Raw genomic sequence first — 27,022 nt, forward strand, 5'->3', positions numbered from 1 at the left:
TAGGTTTCCCAGTCCTCACACTCCGAGAACTTCTCCAGGATGCCCACACTTTGCTGATTCTTTGCGTTGGATTCGTATTCTCGTCGCCAATTATTGTGTTCCTAACACAGTTGAGGCCCCACACAGGGAGGTTAAAGTAACAGTGACCTCAGCCTTTAATGAGACAGTCCAGAGCGAGGAACAGGCCGCAGAGGCCGCCTTATATACAGTGCTCCGAAAGGATGCTGGGATCCCTTGGGACTTCAGCGGATGAGCTCCCTGGTGGCGGAATATGGGAGTGTATGTTTTACAGATACACAACACTTGGCATGCAAAATTATGTGAGAAAGGGGGCCGTAATTTCACAGAATAGGTATTTAGCTGACGGCCATAGAACATTTATTGTTACTATGTTGAGTAACAAATGGGATCCCAAAGAAGGCCCCGCAAAACAAAAATTATGTTAGGAGAAAAATAAAAGCAAATAGACCGCCAAAGCCGGTTTGATGGTGGTTGGACAATGTTTGCAATATAAGGCCATTACGTAGGTTAAGTGTAGAAGTAAGTAGTTTAACGCAGCAGATCGAGTGACGGTTTCGGCCACTACGCAATGACCAGAACGACGATATAAATAGTATGACAAATGATGTGTCTCCGCCATATGAGGAAATATACCCAATTGCCCGGAAAGGGTACAGCAGCGACGATGAAGATGAACGCTCCATCGCACCAGTGAAAGTGAAAGTAGGAGATCCCAATGCAGGGGCACACAATTATAGGGCCTTCACCCTCCTGGAAAAACAGGGTTTATTTTAGGATTTAGGAGTAATAAAACCCCGCAACAGATAAATCGAGTTTTGGAAGTCCCTGGAAGTAATCGACGACACTCTTGATATGAATGAACGGGACGTTCTTGCACTAGTAAGGGAAAAGTGCCCACGTGAGAGATGGAACACCCTGGCACAAAGTTAGAGATAGGGGATCTGGCTTCCCATTGTAAAAGCCACCTGGGCCACAAGGACGGCTCCTTACTACGGATTCAAATCCACTGTACAGACTGTCTTGAGACAGCGCAATTGTGGCCTTTAATGTTGGTAAAACAAAAGAAAAATTAGAAGATATTGAATATAGAGGGAGTTTATGTGCAGTCATCAGGTCAGGCAAACCCAGACCGGAATGATATCCCCTTCTGTAAAATGTTTAAAGATGGGTTGTCGGCAGAGCATTAGAAAATTCGCAAATTGTGGGTAATAAGCACAATGGGCATGTCAGATAGATAGCGAGGCAACAAAACAGATGAAGTCCGAGGTGGCGGCCGAGAGAGTCGGGAGCGCTCTAATTGTGGAAAGATGGGACATCGAAAAAGCGAGTGTAGATTATCCCCACAGAAATGCCAGAGCTGTGACAGAACCCGCCACCCCAAGTACCGTTGCTGGGAAAAATGGGGAGGGAGGCAGGAAGAACAGAGACGAGATAAGGAAACCCCATCGGCGAGACTAACCGGAGCAACTAGGCAGCAACTACTCCAGGCCTTGAAGGAACTGGGATATGATTGAAGGTCAGCGGCCCCCCGAAGAATGTATGTGATGTGTTTATTCATGCGACAGCAGTGTTAGGGGACCGGCAGCGTGATCTGGTAGTGCATACTCGGGCAGCGGTCTCTATTACAGACAACCCCTTGCCAACTACCCAAAAAATCCTGATGCCGAGGCGGGTTGGAAGGGACCAATTTGCCTGCCAAATTAAGCAAGGTTCTGTCATTGGAAAAAGCTGGGATTTTACCGGCACAGTTTTACGTAATGCCCAACAATGAGGGAACGATATTAAGAATAGATTTATTGGATCATGCTAAATCAACATAGTTTCGAATGACATGCCTCAGTAGGAAGTGCCCAGATCATAACAAGTGATTGGGATGCGATAAGACAGTGCGAGGGGCGGGGGGGTGGGGGCAGGGGGCGGGAGGCAGGGCGATTGCCAGCACGTCAGTGGAGTTTGGGCAAAGTCCAAGCAAGACTGCTGGTTTGTAGGAGTGAGCTTGTGCTGAACCCAGGACCAGGACATAACTCACATATACAATATTCGATTAAACTAGAGGCTATGACCATTGTAAAACAAATCTTAAAGGAGTTATAATTAACGTGATACTTAAAGAAGCGGAAGGAATTAGCAACTCACCGATGTGGCCAGTAAAGAAGCAAGAGGGATCATACAGGGTGACCATTTACTACACAACTTGAATAAGCCAACCCATGACAGCACCTCATTGTGACAATCCCCGCGACCATATTAAATGGGTTGAAGGCCGAACATCATGCGTTCATGGTAGGAGTCATAGCCAACGGCATTTCGTCCATATCCCTGGCAAAGTAATCGAAGTATACATTTGCCTTTTCGGTAGCTTTTCACCATTATACTTGGATGTGGGTCCGACAAGTATGTCACAATAGTACGGCAATATTTCATCGAACCATGAACGGGGATTGAAAAAATTGTCCTCACAGCCTACAGAAGTACGATACTGCAGTATTTAGGCGACCTGTTGATAGTCTCAGTTGACGAAAAGGGGCACAAAGGTGCATATATAGAAGTCCTAGAAGCCTTACGATAAGCGTCGTTTAAGGTAAACCCCAAAAAGACACAGATTGAACAAGCCAATGAACTATACTTTGGACATGAGATCTGCCACGGCACTCGGACAACGTCCAAGGGTAGGAAATAAGCCATTGGAATCATGCCTCATCCAAAAACAGTCCGACGGGTTCGCAAGGTACAGGGACACTTAACTACTGTAGGAGTTTTCTACCCAACTTCGCAGCAATTGTGGAAGCCATGCACAGGTTGGTAAAAGAGGGGGAAACCGTCCCTAGAGAGCACAGAATGGCGTCCCGAGCAAGAGACGGCAGATGGAAATCTGAAGAAGTCCCTAATGTCAGCCAGAGGATTTGGACTCGCGAATATGGACCTAGCTTTCCACGTTTACATTGAGTACCAAGACCTTTTTTATGGAGCCGTCGTAACACATGGGAAGCCATGGTCAGCGAATGAGTCGTGATGACAGGCGAAATTGACCTACACACCAAACACAATCTGCTAGTAATGTAGAATACTCGAAAGCTCCTGGCCGTTTCCATTTCTGCCGAGCAAAGTGGGAAGCCATTCTATTGCCCCATGATGAATCAGTAAAGACAGTCAGATTCACAGGTTAAAACCCAGCAGTAGAAGTCCTCACGAGAGGGGAGCTCCACGAGTGTAAGCATTCGAATCGGAAGATTTATCAGGTAATGTAAGTTGGGTAGCTCTCGAAAACCCAGACCTCACATTGTATGTGGACAGATCCCGAAAGTATGTCGACGGCCACTCATGCACGGGTAGGGCGGTATTACACAAGCATTATGAACAAATGATACAGTGAGCGCTGGACGGAGGCCTTTCGGCCCAAATAGTAGATTTAACCGCACTGACGTAAGCCTTATTACTGACAGAGGGAAAGACAGTCAATAAATATACAGATAGCAGGTATGCATTTGGGGTGGTTCTTGACAACATGGTAGCATGGGGTAGGAGATGGTTTAATGCCTCTGGCGGCGAGGCCATCAAACACAATGAACGTACAGCATTACTATCAGATGCAGCCAGCAAAGCAGCTGATAGAGCAGTTATATAGGTAAAGGCCAATCCAAATGTAGTGGACAAAATACGGCAAGGAAATGAGGCTTTGGACAGTACCGCTCGAGAAGCGGCCACATCCACAGACATCGAGATAGAGTCAATTGGTAGTATTACTAAAAAGGGGGGCATAATCATAGTTAAACTGCTCGCAGGCACGAACGCTGAAAAAAGAGCAGAAGGGAGAGGAAGGGAGGATCACCTGGTGTAGACTCAGTTGGAGAAAGTACGGAAAGGTAATGGCCCCATCCTGCAATCGGCAAATGATCATGCATTAATACCACGGCATTAACTATGCCAGGCGTATCGCCATGATCTTCAATATCTACCGGAATTGGTGATGGCCGAGAATTGGACGTGACCTGGCCAAACATTGCCAGCGCTGTGTAATGTTTGCCCAACATACTCCGGGAAAAGTGATAAAAATAACCGCTTCAACCCCGCCCACGAAGCGCATGGGAAAGCATAGAGATTGATTTTACTAGGCCCCTAATCAACTCCAGGGGAAGGAAGTACTGCTTCGTGATTATTGACCAGTTGAAAAGGTGGGTGGAAGCATTCGGCACCCGCAATTGCACTGCAACCACGGTAGACCGTACCCTAGCAGAAGAGGTAATGCATAGCTGGGGGACGCTCATTCAGATAGATTGGACAAGGGTCTCACTTCACAGGAAATGTAATGAAGGAAACGTAAATATGGAATATTAAGCAGAAATTCCACATCCACTAACATTCCCAGAATTCGGGAAGGGTAGAAAGAATGAATAGAACCCTCAAAACCTCCCTGAGTAAAGCAATCGAGGGAACCAGACAGTCATGGCCAGAACTTCTGCCCACGATATCGAAGAGATTGCTTGCTACACCAAACCGCACAACAGGACTCACCCGTTACTAACTAATGACAGGCCGAGCAATGAAACTCCCTGAGGGAATATTTACAGGAGGAGTAGAGTTAGGACATTTATGTGATAGAATTAGGAAGTATGTGGTGGAACTGTAGGCTGTTGAAATATATGCGACAGGAAGTTTGAGATAAGCAAGAAGAGGAAGTAAGGATAAAGGAACATTGAAACATAGCAACATAGAAATTAGGTGCAGGTAAAGGCCATTCGAACTTCGTGCCTGCACCGCCATTCATTATGATCATGGCTGATCATTCAACCTCAGTAACCCTTTCTTGCTTTCTCTCCATACCCTTTGATCCCTTTGGCCGTAAGGGCCATATCGAACGCCCTTTTGAATATATCTAACGAACTGAATTCAACAACCTTCTGTGGCATAGAATTTCAGAGGTCAACCACTCTGAGTGAAGAATTTTCTCCTCATCTCCTTCCTAAATGGCTTACCCCTTATTCTTACACTATGACCTCTGGTTCAAGAACTCCCCAGCAACGGGAACATTCTACCTGCCTCTAACTTATCCAATCCCGTCAGAATTTCATATGTTTCCATGCGATGTCCTCTCATTCTTCTAAACTTCAGTGAATACAGGCCCAGTGGATTCAGTCGCTCTTCATATATCGGTCCTGCTATCAGGGAATCAGTCTGGTGAACCTTCGCTGATCTTCATCAATCGCAAGAACGTCCTTCCCCAGGTTATGAGACCAAAACTGAACACATTATTCCAGGTGTGGCCTCGGCAAGGCTCTGTACAACTGCAAAAAGCTTCCCTGCTCCTATAATCAAGTCTACTTGCATTGAAGGCCAACATAAGATTTGCCTTCATCACCGCATTTTATACCTGCATGCCAACCTTCAATGTCTGATGCACCAGGTCTTGTTGCAGCTCGCCTTTTCATAATCAGTCACCATTCATATAATATTCTGTATTCCTGTTTTTGCCACCATAGTGGATAACTTCACATTTATACACATTATACTGCATCTGCCATGCATTCGCCCACTCGCATAACCTGTCCAATTCACCCTGAAGCCTCTTAGCATCCTCGTCACAGCTCACACTGCCATCCAGCTTAGTTTCATCTGCAAACATCGAGATATTACTTTAAATTCCTTCATCAAAATCATTGAAATATATTATAAATATCGGGAGTCCCAGCACTGAACCCTGCGGCACTCCACTGGTCACTGCCTGCCATTCTGAAAACAACCAAACCCCGGCGGTAGTACCCGAGGTGGGGCAAGGGTAATGGTAAGGGGGTTACCAGAAAAAACAGGATTTGTCCCTCGGTGGAGCGGACCCTTTGAGGAAGTGATTAGCGGAGGCACGTTTGCAGGCATAAATATGAAAGTGGGGGCAGGTGGAAACACTGGTCTCAACGGAAAGAATATAAGGGACCTTACCAACGACTGGCCAGAAATATGTACCAATATACCTCTCTGAATGGTATGCAGAGGCAAACGGCAGTTAATTAAATGGTTTAGTAGGAGGACTTATAGTAGGAATGTGTATCGTGTTTGTAATGTTAAGACTAGTCGTTCTGATAATAAAGGCTGTGAGAGAAGACCCACGAGAGGAATTGGAATGGCCAAGCGGAGATGATAAGACTCTGACCCCAGTATGGCCTGTCCAGATTGTTTTCCCCCAAAATGGTGACTCGAAAGAATGCGGTTATTGGCCATATTGCATCTGCTTACACTGGCCAGAGGAATAAAATACACGGTGTCTCTGTCCAAAAGATACGACAACGAGAATTTGATCCCCGAGGACGAAAATGGGATCACACACTAGTTCAGGAAACAGAAGAGGCAATGTTCGTACTGTCAGCCGAAATCTCACCCAAACTATAAATGATCAGAGGGCGAGGTTGGCGACTACTGCGTTAGTCCACGGGCCCGAGGCTGCTGGACGGTAGGGTTTGATCCGACACATATATTGCTAGATTGTCCCTGGATAAGCAAGGCCGAAAGTGGGGCAGGGAGTGTGCGGGGGGACAGACAACCTATGACGACCTCGCATGCCTCAATGTAGTGCCGCCGCAGATCGCAAATAGATGCCTCTGAAATCAGGTGAAACAGACATGCATGGATTTCTAAAACTAAATGTGTAACTGGTCATCAGAATCTAATTGGATTTGTGCTGTCAATACCACAATATGATGTGACCAAGGGAAAGCTTCGGCATAAAGTTGACAATATATGAGAAATAACAAACCAAACATGGGTCAGATATCACAAACTGCACCAATACGTCATTAGGACGGGAAATGATAGCAAGGATGTGTGGATGAAAGATTTTTATAAGAATAACCAGGTTGCTTTGTGCCGAGAACAACCTGCTGTGTGGCTGTGTGGATACAGCCACACAACAGGTTGCGTCTTGAGCATAAACCCATTCCGAGACAATACCAGCCCCACAAAGTAACGGGCAATGTTGTGTTAGCACCAGATCCACTAACATGACTGTGGGAGCAGTAATGCACTACCCCATCACTTCCATCGACTTTTTCTTTATGACCAAAGAAGAGTTTAATATTCAGGGACATATTATATCCCCAGAATTAAGATACAAAACTTGCAGTGGGGTGGTGGTAGACACGATAAAGGCGGGTTATGAAGGATTCGAGGAGCCGCAGCGAAAACCTTTTCCAAAACTATGTGAGGAGCAGACAGCGTTGGAGAAGAGTATCCTTGTGCCACAAAAAATATCTCATCCTGATGAAAGAGATGGTTGAGCTGCAAAAGGAATCAAAGAATGTGCTTCCCTGGTATACACGACTATGGGATTTTGTACTTAATGTCCATATACACGCTTGCATAAGGATTGCGTGACATGCAATAGTGATCGTGCAGATGTTCGTCATATTTATTTTACTGTTTGAAAGGTGCTTTAGATGTAGGAGGAGATGTATGAAAGCTCTGGTAAAAGCCGCTCAGAAATAGGAAAGGAAGCCTTCGCTGCAAGTTGCTAACAGGGGAGATGAACCACACCAACACGAAAACCTGATATGAATCATGAGTGTCCCAATCCTTTCGCCTTATCAACAAAATCGGGGCTGGAGACACACGTGTCTAGTGAGGTAAAAGAATTGGTCACCGTGGGTTAATAGAATAGCCATGCGAAAAAAGTGGGAATTGAAGCGGGAATTAAGAAATTAAACACTTTTTAGATTAGGAAGGCAAAAACACAATTTGCTGATATGGCAGAATTGGCAGGTGCAACTGTACTCCTATGGTACAGTTGCTGTTATTTAGAAGTAAGATCGTAGGACCATAAAGTTGTTTCCTGTTGTATTCAAAACTTAGAAATAAAGTCCCCTTAATGGCAGGAGGCAGGATGCAGGATACATATGTTCATATGCAAGGAGGATGTGAAACAATTAACAGATTTGAAATTAAACAATCTGCAACAAGGCGAAAAAATTTTCACGTAGTAGAAAGTCTGACCAATGATAATGTAAATGATGACTTTGCAAAGAATTCTGTATCAAAGAAGCAGATCCTAATGTCTTCGACGAGAACGGTTGGGAAGGCATCCAGTTAACGGACTGGTGTAGATCGTGTCTCTCTTGATCAAGCAATTAAACATTTTTTCTCCACAACAGACCTTTGTTGAGCGTCTTTGTCATATTCTAAATCAATCAGTGTTCTCGTGAAGGATGTGGGTTGTATCAGTGTTACCGTGAGGGGTGTGGCCTACATCAGTTTTACATTCAGCGATGTTCGGGACATCAGTCTTAAAGTGAGGGGTACGATGTATATCAGTGTTACAGTGAGCCATGTGGTGTATGTAAGTTTTACAGTGAGGGGTGTGGTGCATATTAGTGTAGCTTTATGTTCAGATGTTCAAGAGCAATATAGAACAGTAACAAATACAGCAAGAGGAGATTGTCTCTTCCAGAAGGTTTGGAGAAGATATGCCCTTCTGCTGCAGAGAGATGGATTATTGAGTTTTGCCTGAGTAACATTTATAGAGATAGTGAACAGGTTGTCATGGCCGATTTGTTAATGCGTTTCTCCATGCAGCTTCGAATCCTGCTAACTGCGGTTAACGTAAGAAATAGGAGCAGTAATAGAAGATTTAAGCAATTGATCCTGCTCTGCCATTCAATATGATCATGGCTGATCTGATCATAATCGTTCAAATATCCGTCTATCTTTGCCTTAAATATATTCAATCAACAGCCTCCACACCTCTCTGGGACAGAGAATGTTATAGACATTCAACCCTCTGAGAGAAGAAATTTCTCCTCATCTCAATTTTAAATGGGCGGCCCCGTATTGTCAGACTACATGAAAGGTGACAGACGAGGAAAAGAAGATGTGCAACGGGACCTAGGTGTCATGGTACATCAGTCATTGAAGGTTGGCATGCAGGTACACCAGGCGGTTAAGAAAGCAAATGGCATGTTAGCCTCCATAGCGAGAGGATTTGTGTACAGGGGCAGGAATGTGTTACCACAGTTATACAGGGCCTTGGTGAATCCACACCTGGAGTATTTTGTACAGTTTTTTCTCCTAACTTGAGGAAGGACATTCTTGCTATTGTGGGAGTGCAGCGGAGGTTCACCAGACTGATTACTGGGATGGCGTGACTGACATATCAAGAAAGATTGGATCAACTGGGCTTGTAGTCACTGGAGTTAAGAAGAATGAGCGGGGATCTGATAGAAACGTTTAAAATTCTGACGGGTTTGGACAGGTTAGATGCAGGAAGAATGTTCCCAATGTTCGGGAAGTCCAGAACCAGGGGTCCCAGTCTAAGATTAAGGGGTAAGCCATTGAGGACCGAGATGAGGAGGAACTTATTCAACCAGAGAGTGGTGAACCTGTGGAATTATCTACCACAGAAAGTTGTTGAGGCCAATTCACTAAATATATTTAAAACTGAGTTAGATATAGTCCTTACTATTAGCGGGATCAAGGGATATGGCGAGAAAGCAGGAATGGGGTACTGAAGTTGCATGTTCAGCCAAGAACTCATTTAATGGTGGTGCAGGCTCGAAGGGCAGAATGGCCTACTCCCGCACTTATTTTCCATGTTTCATCGTTTCTATCTTCCCTAGTTTTGGTTTATCCTATGTTGAAATATCCTCTCAGCATCCAGTTTGGCGAGCCCCCTCAATGTATTTTAAGTTACAATAAAATCACCTCTAATTCTTCTGAACTCCAATGTGTGTAGTCATAACCTACTCAACCTGCCCTCATAAATCAACCACCGCATCTCCAGAATCAACCTGATAAACCTTCTCTGAACAGCCTCCAATGCTGGAATATCTTTCATAAAATATAGAGAAGAAAACTGTAGGCTGTGCTCCAGGTGTGGCCTCATCAATACCGTGTACAGTTGTAGCAGGACTTATCGCATTTATACTCTTTACCCTTGCAGTAAAGGCCAACATTCCATTTGCCTTCCTGATTATTGCTGTAATTGCATACTAACTTGTTGTTTTGCATGGACAAGCACTCCCAGGTCTCCCTTTACAGTAGCAATTTCCAGTTTTTCGCCATTTAATGTAGTTTTCTATTATTTCTGCCAAAGTTGTTAACATCGCATATTGCCACATTATTTTATATCTGGCAAACGTTTTCCAACTCACTTAGCCTGTTTGTTTCCCTTTGCAGATGTTTTGTGTGCTCAAAATTTGCTTTCACACCTTTCTTTGCATGATCAGCAAACTTGGTTACATTTCACTCGGTCCCTTCATCCAATTCATTTAGATAGATTGTAATAGTTGAGGACCCAACACGGATCCTTGCAGCACAACACTCGTCACTGTTTGCCAACGGGAGAATGACACATTTATCTCAACTCTCTGTTTTCTGTTAGTTATCCAATCCTCTATCCATTGTCAAATATTATCCCGAAACCCGAGGGCATTTATCTTCAACGATACCCTCTTAAGTGGCACCATATCGAAAGCTTTCTCGAACTCTAAATATTATACATCCACTGGTCCCCCTTATCCACTCTGCTCGTGACATACTAAAAGAAACCAGCATTGTGTCTTTGTCACTCTCAGTCTGTCTGTCTCCGTCTCACTCTGTCTCTCTTTGCCTATCTCTCACTCACACTTTGTCGCTATCTCGTTGTCTGTCTCTCGCTGCTTCTCTGTTTGCCTCTGACTCTCTATTGTTTTGCGTCTTTCTCACGGTGTCCAGCTGTGTTTGCAGCTCTATTAATGTTCTGATAGATTTAGCCAGCGCCAGTTCCTCGTTAGTGTAGTTGTGAGTGCTCCAGCCTTTCATGCTGGAGACCGGATTCATTTTTAAGATATCGAATTTTTATTCTGTTTCTCAGTGTAGATTGATTGTAAAATGTTTCACAGCAATATAGAACAGTACAAATACGGCAAGAGGGGATTGTCTCTTCCAGTTGGTTTCGGGAAGTTATGCCCATCCGCTGCAGAGAGAAGGAACATTGCGTTTTGCCTGAGTAGCATTTATCGATGCCTTGGTCCATTAGTTATGGCGATGGACTCGAAATCCATTGGTGTTTTCCCACGCAGCTTCGAATCGTTCCGACTACGGTTACCATATGAAACAGGAGCAGGATAGATTATTTCAACATTAAGCTTGCTCCGCCATTCAGTATGATCGTGGAGTCAGCTTGGTGCCACTTTAACCTTTAGCTTACTAATCGCTCAAACATCTCTCTATTTTTCCCTTAAATATATGCAATGACTACCCTCCACAGCTCTCTGTGGCAGAGACTTTCATAAACTTCCCAGCCACTGAGAGAAGAGATTACTCCTCATCTCAGTTTTAAATGGCCGGCCCCGTATTTAAAGGCTATCTCGCCTAGTTTGGGCTGACGCTATGTGTAAATATCCGCCCTGCATCCAGGTTGTCGAGCCCCCTCATTTTCTTTTAAGTTACAATAAGATCACCTCTCATTCTTCTGAACTCCAATGTGCGTAGGCACAACCTATTCAACCTGACCGAATAAGGCAACCACCGCATCTCCAGAATCAACCTAGTAAACCTTCTCTGAAAAGCCTCCAATGCTAGAATACTCTTCCTTAAATACAGAGAAGAAAGCTGTACGCAGTTTTCCAGGTGTGGCCTCATCAATAACCTCCACAATTCTAGCAGGACTTAACTGATTTTATATAACATCCCCCTTGCAATTAAGGCCAGATTTCCATTTGCCTTCTTGATTACTTGCTGTACCTGCAAATTAAAGTCTAGTTTTTCATGGACAAGGAACCCCAGGTGTCCCTGTACTGCGTCACTATGCGAATTTTCCGCCCTTTGAATTGTAATGTGCTTTTCTATTATTTCTGCCAAACTGGATAACCTCGCATTTTCCCATGTTATAATCCATCTGGAAAAACTTGTCCCATCACTTTACCTGTCTGTATCCCTTCTCAGATTTCTTGTCTCCTCACAATTTCCTTTCCCACCTTTCTTTGCATGTTCAGCGAACTTGGTTACATTACACTCGGTCCCTTCATCCAAGCTATTCATATAGATTGCAAATAGTTGAGGACCCAGCACCGATGATTGCGGCATCACATTCGTCACTGTTTGCCAACGGGAAAATTACGCATTTATCTCGTTTCTCTGTTGTCTGTTAGTTAGCCCATCTTCTATCTGTTATAAACTATTACCGCCAAACCAGAGCGATTTTATTTTCTACAGTAAACTCTTATGTGGCACCATATCGAATGCCTTCTGGAACTTTAAATACTCCACATCCACTGGTCCGCCCATATCCATCCTGCTAGTGCCATCCTCAAAAAATTCCAGCATTGAGTCTTTGTCACTCTCTGTCTGTCTGCCTCCGCCTTACTCCTTCTGTCTCTCTTTGTCTATCTCTCTCTATCTCACATTGTGTCTACTCGTTGTCTGTCACTCGCTGTTTCTCAGTGTGTCTCTGTCTCTCAATTGATTTGACTATTTCTCACGGTGTCCAATTCTGTTTGCAGCTCGATTACTGTTCTGACAGATTTTGCTACCGTCAGATCCTCGTTCGTGTTGTAGTGAGAATCGCTGCTTGTCACGTGTGTGACCGGGCTTCAATTCAGCGATGGTGAGGAAGCATTTTTACGATATGGAATTTACTTCTGTTTCTTGGTGCAGATTGATATTAAAATGATCTGGAGCAATACAGAATAGTGCATATACGGCAAATGGAGATTGTCTCTTCAAGAAGGTTTCTAGATGATGTGCCCTTCTGCTGTAGAGAGATGGATGATGGAGTTTTGCCTGATTAACATTTAGAGCGCCAGATACGCAGTAGTTGTGGCCGAGTGATTTGGGGAATGGACGAAAAATCCATTGGAGTTTTCCCGCGCAAATTCGAATTCTGCCGACTATGGGTAACATCAGAAATAGGAGCAGGAACAGACTAAATAATCCCTTGATCCAGCTCCGCCATTCAATTAGATCAAGCTTGATCTGGTCATGGACTCAGCTCCGCTCCCCATAACCGTTTTGCTCACTAAACGCTCAAACATCTGTCTATCTTTGCATGAAATATATTCAATGACTAGCCTTTACAGCTCTCTCGGGCAGAGAATTTGTGTCTCTCATTTGATCTTCCTCATTCTCACGGTGTCGAGTTTTATTAATTTGTTATCTACTCTGTTCATTACTTCCTCAAATAACTCCAGCAAATTTTTCAAACGTTACTTCCCCTTCATCAATCCATGCTGACTTTGCATAACTGATGCTTTTACAAATGTCATGCCAATGCCTCTTTGATCATGGACTCCATATATTCCCAATCACAGATGTTTGTGTCTCATTTCATCTGTGTTCATGTTTCTGTCTCTCTGTGTTTATATGTATGTCTTTCTGTGCTTTCTGTATTTTAACATGTGTCTGGCTGTGCATGTCTGATTTGTGCTTCTCTCAGTACTGTGTGTGTGTATGTCTGTCTGTGTTGATGGATAGTCAACACGGATTTGTCAATGGAAGTTCGTGTCTAACTAACTTAACTGTAATTATCGAAGACATAACCAGGAGCTTCGGCGAAGGAAAAGTGTATGTAGATTTTAGTATGTCTTTTAACAAGGTCCCACAGGGCAGATTGGTCACAAAAGTAAATGCCCATGGCATGCAGTGCAAAGTGACAATTGGATCCAAAATTGACTCAGAGGAAGGAAGTCTGGGTGTAATTGTAACTGGAAGGATGTGTCCAGTGGGGTTTCACAGCGCTCAGTATTATTTCCCTTGCTTTTATTGATATGCATCATTGAACTGGACTTAAATATAGTTGGTACGATGAAGAAGTTTGCAGATGAAGCTAAAATCGGCTCTGTTGTTGATAATGAAGAAGACAGCTGCTGACTGCAGAAAGATTTCACTCAACCCTAGAATCGGTGTGGAGATCCTTCGCTGCCCTCCCTCAATCGCAAGAACGTACTTCCTCAGACGAGGAGAGCAAATCTGAGCATAACTTTCCTGGTGAGGCCTCACTAAGGCCCTGAACAACTGCAATAAGACCTCCCTGCTCTTATACACAATCCCCTCGCTATGAAGGCCAACATACCATTTGCCTTCTTCACCGCCTGCTGTACGTGCATGACAACTTTCTATAACTGATGTACCATGACATCCAGTCTCGTTGTACCTCCCCTTTTCCTAATCAGTCACCATTCGGATAATATTCTGCCTTCGTGTTTTTGCCACCAAAGTGGATAACCTCACATTTATCCACTTTGTACTGCATCTGCCATGCGTTTGTCCATTCACTTGACCTATCCAAGTCGCCTTGCAGCCTCTTAGCGTCCTTCTCAGAGCACGCACCGCTACCCAGCTTAGTGTCACCTGCAAACCTGGAGATATTACAGTCAATTCCTTCATCTAATTCATTAATGTATCTTGTAAATAGCAGGGGTCCCAGCACTGAGCCCTGCGGCACCACATTAGTCATTGCCTGCCATTATGAAAAGGACCCATTTATCCAGACTCACTCTTTCCTGTCTGCCAATCAGTTCTCTATCCACATCAGTACATTAACCCCGATATCATGTGCTTTATTTTTTCGCACCACTCTCTTGTGTGGGACCTTGTCAAAAGCTTTTAGAATGTCCAAATGCACCACATCACTGGATCTCCACTTTTCCCTCTACTTGTTACACCCTCAAAAAATTCTACAAGTTTTGTCAAGCATGATTTCCCTTTCAGAAGTCCATGCTGAATTAGACCGATACTGTTACTGCTTTCCAAATGCGCTGCTATTTCATCTTTAATAATTGATTCCACCATATCCCCCAGTACTGATGTCAAGCTAACCGATCTATAATTACCCGGTTTCTCTCTCCATCCTTTCTTAAAAAGTGGTGTTACATTAGCTATCATCCGGTCCATATGACGCATTCCAGAGTCGATAGACTGTTGGAAAATGATCACCAATGCATCCACTATTTCTAGGGCCACTTCCTTAAGTACTCTGGGATGCAGACTATCAGTCCCCGGGGAACTCTAGGCTTTCAATCTCATCAATTTCCCAAATAACAATTTCCCGTCTAATAATGATTGCCTTCAGTGCCTCCTTCTCGCTGGGCCCTCGGTCCCATAGTATTTCTGGAAAGTTATTTGTGTCTTCCTTCGTGAAGACAGAACCAAAGTATTTGTTTTACAGGTCCGCCATTTATTTGTTCTCCATTATAAATTCACCTGATTCTAACTGCAAGGTACCTACGTTTGTCTTCAATAATGTTTTTCTCTTCACATATCTATCGAAATGTTTGCAATACACAATATCACACTGTTATTTAAATTATTATGTTGAGCACGATAACCAACACACATGGTAAAAATTATAGATTTAAATGTTACATTCTGCATGATAACCATTCGACATGGTAAAACTGGAGCATCTAATTGTTAAATTGGGTATGAGTACCATTAAACAAAGTAAAACTATTGGATTACATTGTTAAAGTGGGAATGATTATCAATACACAGGGTAAAACGCTTACATTTAAAGGTTACATTTGGTATGATAACCCATACGCAAGATAAAACCAATACATTTAATTTCTGACTTGAGGATGAAAAGAAATGCACCTGGTAAAATTGTTACAACTAATTGTTGAATTGGCTGTGACAACCAACACACAGGGTAAACCGCTTCCATTTAATTGTTGCATTGGGTATGGTAACCAATACACAGTGTAAAACGGTTAACATTGAAAGATTAAATTTTGTATAATAATTGGAATATTGTTTAAAAGTTTACATAAAATATTTTATTTGGGTATAACTATTACACAAGGTAAAACTTTAACATTCCATTGTTAAGTTGGTTATGATAATCAATACAGAAAGAAAAACTCTTACATTCAATTAATACATTGGGGATGAAAACCAATATACCTAGCAATACTGTTAGATTTAATTGTAGAATTGTGTATGATAACTAATACACAGGATTAAACTGTTACATTGTATTGTAAAATGTCGTATGATGACTAATCTAGAGTGTTAAACTTTCACAGTTAATTGTTGAATTGGATATAATAACCAATACAGAGAGTAATACTTTTCATTTCATTGTTGAATTTGGTGTGGTCAGCAATACAAAGGGTAAAACTGTTACTTGTAAATGTTAAGTTGATAATGGTAGCAAAAACACCGGGGCAAACTGACATTTATTAACTACATTGGATGTGATAATCAATGCTCAGGCTAAAAATGACATTTAATTGTGAAATTGGGACACTAAATAATACACAGGATAAAAAAGTTACAGCTAATTATTAACTTCGGTATGTAACCAATACAGAGTAAACTTTTATATTTGATAGTCAAATTGGGTATGCTTACCAATACACTCGTAAAACTGTTGCATTTAATTGTTGAATTCTGTATGATTCACAGGTTAAACTGTTGCAGTTAATTGTATATTGGATATACCTAATACACTGTTTAAAACTGTTACTTTTAATTGTTAAATTGTGCATGATAACCATCATCATCATCATAGGCTGTCTCTCCTTGTCGAGGATGACTTGCTTCCACACTTTAAATGAGTACTCAGGTGACTGAAGTAATTAATGCGTCAAGTATTACACCCAATACATTGTGTTAAACTGTTAGATTTAATTGTAAATTTGGGTATGATAACTAATAGGCAGCGTACACCTGTTTCATTTAATTGTTAAATTGGGTGAGATAATCAATACCCACGGAAATGTTAAATTGAATATGATATATAATGAAGAGCGTAAAATTATTACATTCAATTGTCAAATTGATTATAACTTATTGACAAGTTCAGATTGTTACATTTAATTGTTAAAAAAGGCATGATATCAAATATGAAGTATGATGCCGTTACTTTTAATTGTTCAATTAATTATAACTAAAACTTATGGTAAAAGCTTTACATGTCATTGTTAAATTGCATATGATAACTAATACACAGGTTAAAACTGTTACAGTTATTTGTTAACTTGTGAATAATAATAAATAAAAAGAGCGAATCTGTTACATTTAGTTGCTAAATTGGTTATGATAACCAATACAAGTTTAGCAACATTGATTTTAATTGTTAAGTTATGTAAGATTTCCAATACAGAGTATAAAACTAACACATTTAATAACTAAAGCTGACCTTACAACCAATACGCTGGGCAAACCTTACCTGGAATTAATAATTTGGTTATGATAATTGATAAAAGCATAGAACTCTTAAATCTAATTGATAACTTGGATATCAAACTGCTGTGTATGGAGAAAGAGTCAGACTGAACATTGTGAGCTCAAAGTAAAGTGTGACCTTAGTCTTTATGATTATAAGATCCCTTGAGACTTCAGGGGATGAGCCCTCTGCTGGCTGTACATAGTAAGTACAAGTCGACATACACAACAATAACGAATAAACAGGATAAAAACGTTACATTACATTGTTAAATTGCGTGTGATAAACAATATTTAATTGTTAAATGTGTGCATGAATGTATGTCCCAAAGGGTAAAACTTATAATTAATTGTTAAATTTATTATGATAACCAATACAAAATGTACGACTGCTACATTTATTTGAGAAATTGGGAATGATAAGCAATACACATGTTTACACTGTTAAAAATCATTTTTAATGTAGGGATGATAACCAATACACATGTTACTCTGTTACATTTAATTGTTAATTTGGGTATGATAATTAATATTGAGTGTAAGAATAAAATAGTTTATTAATGATTAAATTGATTCTTAAATTTATATATATATATATATAAATGAGTTTGCAGGAAGAGACAAAATGGATCCCACTTTGAGTGGCCTATACACCCCTCTTTTTCTGCATCGATACCGGCCACCTAGCATCCACTTTAAAGCAAAGATGAGGTGAACGCCCAGAAATCGCACATTTTTGCAAAAAGTGGAATCTAACGCTCGCTTTTTGCTCACTTATCGCCCAGCGTTACTTTCGGCTGTTCATTAGCACCAATAAATAATACCTCCTGCCCATTTTGTTTTGTCATTAAGGTCAGAATGTCCGAAGTTAATGCCCATTATAACGCCGAGCCTTACTTTTCGCACCTCGGCCACATATTGCCGAAAATAACGCTCGCTGAAAAAGCTGCTGAGAAAAGGTTGCTCTGTCCTGATAGAAACCAAGCGGTAAGGACGGCTTTTTGTAAATTTGAGGTCGTTTCATATAAAAGTTGCTACAACGTTTGGGGAGTTTGAATGTACTCTGGAGGTCTTTTAAGGTGATTTGAACATCTGAAAAGCATTTTTTCATAATTTGGACGTTTTGAATTTAATTCTGGTGTATTAGTAGGTAAATGTATCGCTGGTGAACAATTGGTATATTACTGAGAATTTTGGAATTCGTCCTTTAATTTCGCAGCCTGTCTTGAAGGCCACGCAGATGCTGCAGACTAGAGAAGGCAGAAGGTATATTGATCAGCATTATGTGCTCAATCAAAGAAGTGCCAGACTGTTGAGGAGTTCGAGACTTTTTACATCACGCAATTACAGGCCAAAGCAGTCTTTCCTGATTTGTCCATAACACATGCCTTAGGAGACCATGCTTCCACAAAGAGGTTATCAGTGAGATATGCCAGCTCAACAGTTGAGATGTGCCGCCTGCCATCATCTTTAGGAATGTACTGTCCGTCGAGGTCCATGTCACTCACGGACTTGCCTTATATACATCGGGTTCATGTCAGGCCTCAGCTGGCAACATTTGCATTATATCTCAGCATGCCACACATTGCTGCATTTGACAGGTCACTGAACTCTTTTGCGCATGCAGGATAGAGTTTTCCAGCTTCCTGATGACCAGTGAGTCACAGACTGAGAGGCTCCAGTATTGCAAACATCCCCAATGTGCAGGGTGCAATAGACTGTGCACACAGTGCCATTCCGCCACCTTTTCAGGATGCAGAGGCTTATCGGAACGGAAAGGGATACCATTCGCTGAATATGCAACTTGTTGCCGGCAACAACAAAAGAATAATGGCAGTAAATGCAAAATTTCCGGCAGCATCCATGATGCTCATGATGCTCACATCCTGTCTGAGAGTGCTGTAGCTGGCATGTTTACCAGTCAGCCACAAGGTAAATGCTGGATGCTTAGTGAAAAAGGATAAGGCCTTGCCGCCAGATAATAACCCCCCTCCCCCCGCCACCCGCCACCTCCATTACAAAACACCCAGACAAAAGCCGCAAAGTGATAAAACGAGAGCCACGCGCAGTATCGTCGATAAGACCATTGGTGTGCTTATGCTTTTTAGATGCCTGGAACAATCAGGAGGCGAGCTGCAAATGCCACCCTGGGCAGGTAGCTGAATTCGTGGTGGTGGGCTGCATGCTGCACAATTTGGCTCTCAGGAGAGGACATGAATTGCCAGAAGGGACCGCCGCTCCACATCAGGAGAGAGAGGAAGAGGAGGACGAGGAGCTGGATACTGACCTCAGGGCAGACAATCAGTCTGACAATGAAATCATGCCCCCTCCCCCTCCAAGCTGTAGGAAAGTGCTCGTGGTGGCTACATAGCTTTAATACTCCAACGGTAGCAGCTCATAAATTAGCGCTTTGCTTGAAATAACGTTGGTCGTTTTTAAAAAGCTGCAACACTGCTGTTTCTGTAGCTCATGCATGGATGCTGTGCATTACCTTGGAGACAGTTTCAGTTTAAGTTGATTCAATCTAAGTTTCATTATCCACTTTCGTGTTCAGGAATCACAATTGTGTAACGGTGCAGCTATCTGTGAGAATGCGCAACAATGTTATATCAACAAAAGAACAAGAGAATTATGAGCGGGAGTTACGAATATGGCCGCTCGAGCCAGCACTACGGTTTACTACGATCAGGGCTTTTCCGATCATGGACTCAGTTCCATTTCCCTGCCTGCTCCCCATAACCACTTACTCCCTCATCATTTACGAAACTGTCTATTTCTGTCTTAAACTTTTTCAATGTCCCAGCTTCCACCGCTCTCTGAGGCGCCAAACTCCATACATATGCAAGCCTCTGATAGAAGAAATTTCCCCTCGTCTAAGATTTAAATGGGCTGCCCCTTATTCCAAGATTATACCCTCTAGTTCTGGTCTCCCCATATCAGTGTAAACATCCTTTCTGCGTTCACCTTGTCAAGCCCCCTCATAACCTTATACATTTCGATAAGGTCATCTAAAATTCTTCTGAATTGCAATGAGTAGAGACCCAACCTCCTCAACCTTTCCTTATAATTCAACCAACTCATCTCCAGAATGATCCTCGTGAACCTTCTCGGCAATGCCTCCAAAGCCAGTTCATTGTTTCACAAGTATGGAAACCAAAATTGCGTGCAGTATTCTTTGCGTCGTCTCAACAATACGATGAATAACTATAGCAAAACTTCCCTGCTTTTATACTGCATCCACTTTGAAATAATGCAAAGATTCCATTGGCCTTCCTGTTAAGTTATTTGCTCTTCATGCATTAGAATCTTTTGTGTTTCATGCACAAGGACCCCCAGATCCCGCTGTACTCGTAACTTTGCAATTTTTCTCCATTTAAAAAATAACTTGCTCTTTGATTTTCTCCTGTCAGATTGCATGATTTCACCCTTTTAACATTATACTCCATCTGTCAAATATTTGCCCACTCACTTAGCCTGTCTGTGTTCTTTTAAAGACTTTTTGTGTCCTGATCGCACATTGCTTTTCCTCCCATCCTTTTATCGTCAGCAAACGTGGCTACGTTACACCATGTCCTTCTTCCAATTCTTTAATTTAGAGTGCAAATGGTAGGGGTCCCAGCACTGAACCATGCGGCACCCCACTAGTTACTGATTGTGATCCTGAGAATGAACCATTTTTGCAGGCTCTCTGTTTTCTTTTAGTTAGCCAATCCTCCATCTATGCTAATATATTACACTCAACGTTGTGAAATGTTACCTTGTGCAGTAAACGTTTACGTGACAAATGCTTTCTGGAAGTCCAAGTAAACTGCACCAACTGGTTCCGCTTTATCCACCCTGTTCGTTACATTCTCAAATAATTTCAGCTAATTTTTCGAACATGACTTCCAATTCATAAATCCTTGCTTGTAATGAATGACCGAATTTTGCTTTTCCAAACGTCCTCAAACTGTTGCTCTTTTAATGTACTTCAATAGGTGCCCAATCACAGGTATTAGGCGAACTGGATGTCTGCCGCCCTTTTTAAATGAGGGGAGTTTTACAATTTGCTGGGAACAGCCCAGAATCCAGGGAATTTTGATAAATTACAACAAATGCATCCACAATCCCTGCCGGTACTTCCCTTATGACCCTAGGATGCAAGCGATCAAATCCAGGGGAGTTATCTGCCCTTAGTCCCATTAACATACTGAGTACCACCGCCTTAGTGATTGTGATTCTGTTCGTGACCACTCTCCTCCCCCCACCCCCACCTGCCGCTAAAGCGCCATGATTATCCACTGCAGCGATATTGTTAGTGCCCTCTACCCTAAAGATTCATGCAAAATATTTATTCAGAGATTCTACCATGTCCATGTTCTCCATTACTAATTCTGTGCCGTCGTTCCCTAAGGGAACAACATTTACTCTAGATATTCTTTTGCTTTTTATATAGCTATAGAAAATCTTGGTATCTCTTTTCATATGTCGTGCTAATTTACTTTCATATTCCATCTTCCCTTTCTTATTCATTGCTTAGTAATTATTTGCTGCCTTTTGAAAGCTTCCCAATCTTCTGCCCTCCCACAAGTTTTGGCCACTTTGTATGCACTTATTTTTAATTGGATGCCGTCCTCTATTTCTTTAGTTAGCCACGGATGGCTATATTTTCTCTTACACCCTTTCCTCCTCACTGGAATTTATTTTCTTGAGAGTTGTGAAATATCTCCTAACTGTACACCACTCTTCGTCAACCGTCCTACACTTTAATCTATTTTCCCAGTCCAAGTTAGCCAACTCTGTACGCATATCTTCATATTCTCCTTTATTTAAGATTAGTACGCTGGTTCGACATCCAACTTTCTCACCCTCCATACTCCATATTAATTTGAAATTCAGTTATGCTTTGATCACTCATTCCAAGCGGATCCTTTACTAGGTGTTTGTTTATTAATCCTTCCTCATTACATATGACCAGATCTAAGCTACCCTGCCCCCTGTATGGTTCCAATACATACTGCTCATGTAACCCGTCCCTTATGCACACTATGAACTCTTCCTCCAGGTTACCCTGACTAATTTAATTTGTCCAATCAATATGGAGGCTACAATCATCCATGTTAATCCCTTTTCACAAGCCCATATTCCCTGGTTTATTTTGCAACCAATAGAGTTGCTATTGGTCGGGGGCTTATAAACTACGACAACCAGTGAATTTTTCCTCTTTCAATTCCAAAGCTTCACCCAAACTGATTATTTGAGCCAATATCATTTCGTACTATTGCAATGATTCACTCCTTTATGCATAGCGCTACACAACTTCCAGTTCATTCTGGCTGTCCTTCCAGATTGTCAAATACCCCATAATCTGTAATTCTCAGTCCTGGTCACCTTGCAATCTCATGTCTGCGATACCTATCAGATCATACCCACTTGTCTCAATTTGTGCCCCATCTATTCATCAATTTTTTACTTATGCAACGTGCATTTAGACAAAGTGACTTTAAATTTGTTTTTTACACTTTTTTCCTACTTATTCCTCTCTCCTTCAAACACACTTTCTTTATTTTAGCCTTCTAATTCCAGATTTTTCGCCCCTCCCTGCAGAATAACTTGCAAGCTAGTTGAATCACTGTCACGCTATTTTAAACCCACCGCAACGGCACTCGCAAATCTCCCGCACCCTAACCGGCCGCGAGTAAATTGGTCACAGCTCTGTTGTGGAACAAACCGTCTGGCTTGTAGAGGTGCCACTTCACCCAGAAGAAGTCCCAAAGCCTCAGGAATCTAAATCCCTCCCGCCTGCACCACCTGTACAGCCATGTGTTCTTCTGCTCTCTCCTCCTGTTTTTGTACTCAATAGCTCTTGCCATTAGAAGTAATACTGAGATTAATAACTTTGAGGTGCTGCTATTTAAGATCTCTCCTCGGTCCCTAAAACCTGGTGCAGGACCTCATACCTCTTCCTACTTGTGTCATTGGCACCGATGTGGACCACGAGCTCTGTCTGTTCACCCTCTCCGCCCAAAACATTTAAAGAGAACATTTGTAACAAACCAGAATTATAAGTGTCAATAAACACCCCACCACACACCCTATCCATCCAACAACAAATTGAAAGCTTTTATAACATCCCTTCAATGTTGAACATTTCCAACAACACTTCAAAATCATACAACACAAATGCAAGAAACAAGATGCTCCCCCTCCCCCAAATCTGCCAAGAAAAGAGCATCAACTACATTAAATACTGTAACCAAGGCAACACCTGCGGCCATGCACTTCACTTTTCTTCCCGCCAACACCTTCACCTACACATTTCTACAACTTCCCCTCCTGTCTCCAAGCCGTGTGGTCGACAACTCCTCAGGTGCTACCTTATTGTGTGCGAATGACGGCAGAACCGTTGTTATGGACGGATACGAGAGAGGATGTTCCCGAGGTGGGAACATGCACCAAGCCAGAAGCAAGATCTTCCTACTGGCTCTCAGGTGACGTTGGTAATCGTGGTAATCATCAAGTGCTGCGCCCCGGGACTAGCAGGTTTTGTGGCAATCACCTCGTGGAGCTGTGCCATCCATGTCATGTGCTCGCTTATGCTGGCGGACAAGCTGGCGATTTGTTGGGATATACCACCAAATTGTCTGTATGCTTTGCTGACCGACGTCAAAATTCCTCCTGTACAATTGTACCATGTTGCCGCTCATTCTCGCGCTCGTGGAGCAGACCTGCTGCAAAAAACCAACCTCCGCATGGTCGGCGCCATCCGGGAGCCACCCCGGGCATCCTGCGGCAAGGTATTTGGGCCTGGTGCCTCAACGGTGGAACAGGGAATAGCCGCAGGAGTACTTGATATCATGGGTTTCGTCTGCATTATGGAGCTTTGCGATGCAAGCTCCTCTGGCTCTGCACTCTCATCCTGTAAGACGGCACCCAGTAGCTCCACGGTCGAGCATAGGGGCTCCTCAGCACCAGATACATGACGTCCGGCGACTGCGGCCCCGCAACCACAGCTTCTGGGTTCGGTGGCATTGCATGCGGCCGCGCTACTGGCTGAGCTACAAAGCTTAAGTGAGTTTATTAGAGGAGAAGGGGGTGCTCGCGTCACGAGGTGATTCCATCGCTCCACACAGCATATGCACGACCATAACACCACTGCTATCAAATTAATCACAGACGTCACAATTAATCACCATAAACTAATTTTGCATTGCAATGTTTCACGTGAGACCATCATTATTTATACAACACTTTTATCAATCATATATCATATATTATTAGTGGGATATTAGCGGGTGTAGCATTTATTTAATGTGCGTCAAGCAATCGTGTGTATTTCACTCACGTGGTATCATATTAAATTCTGCAGCTGGTTGCGTGGCCGGCCGAGCGTGGCTCCCCACTTGTACATGCTCCTCGATGTCGCGGAGCTCGATGATGACTCTTGAACCACCAACCTTTTGCCGCTGCTCGGCCCTATTCCTCGAAACTTCTTCTATCAAAGGTAGCACCAGCATGACATGGCATGATATCATTATGTGAGATCATTTGTAGGTACTGTCACCGAGACTGATACAACACTTAACCGAAAGATACAATCATGCTTATTATGATATTTATCATTCTTCAAGTCAAGTCGTGATGCAGCCTTGAGTAAAAATAAAATGGCGACAAATGTGCAAGACATCACATCTGATTTTAATCGCTCATTACACTTACAATTCAAATTAACTAAATATATAAGGACATGTAAATAAATATAATACGTACTCTGGCGGACCAACAAGGTTACTCCATCGCTGGTAGCATTTGTTGCCCTCAAGCACCTGGTTGTTAGCCGACAAGACCACCTCGGCTATGTCGGCCCATATCCTATGGTAGACCTATGGGTTGGGCTTCCCACACCCACCGTGGGGTCAATTGACCCCAGCGTGACTCCACCTCCTGCAGGAGGGAGGCATTTGCCTGCGCGGAGAATCTCCTCACTCGTTTGCATATTGCCAATTGTTCCACTCCCTCCTCACTACTTTTGTCAGCGTCAGTCTCCACAGCGGGCAGGGTCGCTTCCTCCATCCCCTCCATTTTAAATTTTATTTTCCCGACAGAAACATGGCGGAACCAACATTATTTGTCAGTAGCGGGCCTTTTCTTGCTTGATAATTCTCCCTCCAGCAGGTCCAAAACAGCGAAACAAGCACACACCACACCAAAACGCTCTTTCAATTTCGCGCTGCTCCCTCTCTCGCTCTCTTCTGTTCGGGACTTTTATTGATGATCCCTGACATGAAACGCGTGAAACGACCGTTGCCATGCCTTTATCTAGACATGTAAAAATCACCCCTGAAACGGTATGCGTGAATCGACCGTTGCCATGCCATTATCTGGACATGTACTGATCACCCCTGACACGATATGTTTGAATCGACAGTTGCCATGCCTTTACTCTGGACATGTCGTGATCACACCTGACACGATATGCGTGAATCAACCTTTGCCATGCCTTTATCTGGACATGTACTGATCACCCCTGACACAATACGCGTGAATCGACAGTTGTCATGCCGTTACTCTGGACATAAGAACATAAGAATATAAGAGTTAGGAACAGGAGTCGGCCATCTAGCCCCTCGAACCTGCTTCGCCATTCAATAAGATCATGGCTGCTCTGGCCGTAGACTCAGCTCCACTTACCCGCCCTCTCCCCGTAACCCTTCATTCCCTTATTGTTTAAAACATATCGTGATCACCCCTAACACGCTATTTGTGAATAGACCATTGCCATGCCGATACAATGAATGCAGACACTGTGGCAGAAAGTCAAAAAAATTAAACGCAAACGCCAATTTCAGATCGCTCGCGGTATCGCCAATTTTATATGATGGGCAGTAGGGATTTTGAAAATGGCTAATAATCCGTCGATGTCAAAACCCGTATTTACCACCAACGCTGGAAATAACGCCCATTTTGGGCGACCTGCACAGAAGTGAAAAGCCTAGCCAAAACTAACAGCCCTGGAATCAAGACCCAATACTTGGGCTTTCTGAGAAACAATGGACTTAATTGGCATTCTAACCCAAGCGACAAGATTGCTGTCTCTCTCTCTTTTTTAGCATATGCAAAGCAGGAACTTCTCTCCACAGCAGAAGCAAGGACTAACGCTTGTCCTTTGCCTGAGGAAGTGATGTATAACTTTTTATACATCATTATTGAAACTACAATGCTGTAACAACTAATGTAACAATTAACTTATGTTATTATCAGCTTCATTTGCAATTTAATGTTAAACAATTAACAGTGACATTTTGCTCAGCTCCTTGATTGAAAGTATAGGCCAGTTGTCCTAAAATCTTTCGCTTGGAAAATGTTGGAGTCCATTATTAAGGAAACAGGACATTCGGAAAGCATAATTCAGACAAACAGAGTCAGCATGTTTGAATTGAAGAGAATTCATATTGTCCAAATTTGCTGGAAGCATTTGAGGTGGAACGAGCAGGGTGGATAAGGGATGACCAGTGTATTTGGAATTTCAGAAGTTATTGGATAATATACCACGTACGATTTTTCTGAAGAAAAAACGTTCACCTGGTTGGGCGTTATATATTAGCATGGATAGAGGAGCCTGCAAATGTTGCGGATGGGAACGATCAGGAACAGTTCAGAAACAAGTTCCAACCCAACGCCACCCCTTGGTAAGAACGTCACTCGGCATATCTGTACAAGCTACCGATGAAAAACCATGTTCATTAACCAGCTCCACCTTTGGATAGAGCAGCTCTCGATATATGTGTATGAGTTAACAATCAAAAACTCTGTTCCCGAACCAACTTCACCCTTAGGTTCGATTGACTCTCGGTATATCTGTACAGGCTGCCGAACTAAACCATGTTACTGAACCAAC

General features: G+C 42.7%; 1 pseudogene; it reads left to right on the forward strand.

Moving 5' to 3' along the window:
* The first annotated feature begins 615 nt into the window (after window positions 1-615).
* Window positions 616-27,022, forward strand: part of LOC139248899 (zinc finger protein 436-like) — a 99,378-nt pseudogene continuing 72,971 nt past the window's right edge.

This window comes from Pristiophorus japonicus, unplaced genomic scaffold (genome assembly GCF_044704955.1).
Source record: "Pristiophorus japonicus isolate sPriJap1 unplaced genomic scaffold, sPriJap1.hap1 HAP1_SCAFFOLD_30, whole genome shotgun sequence".
In the NCBI taxonomy this organism is placed as follows: Eukaryota; Metazoa; Chordata; class Chondrichthyes; family Pristiophoridae; genus Pristiophorus; species Pristiophorus japonicus.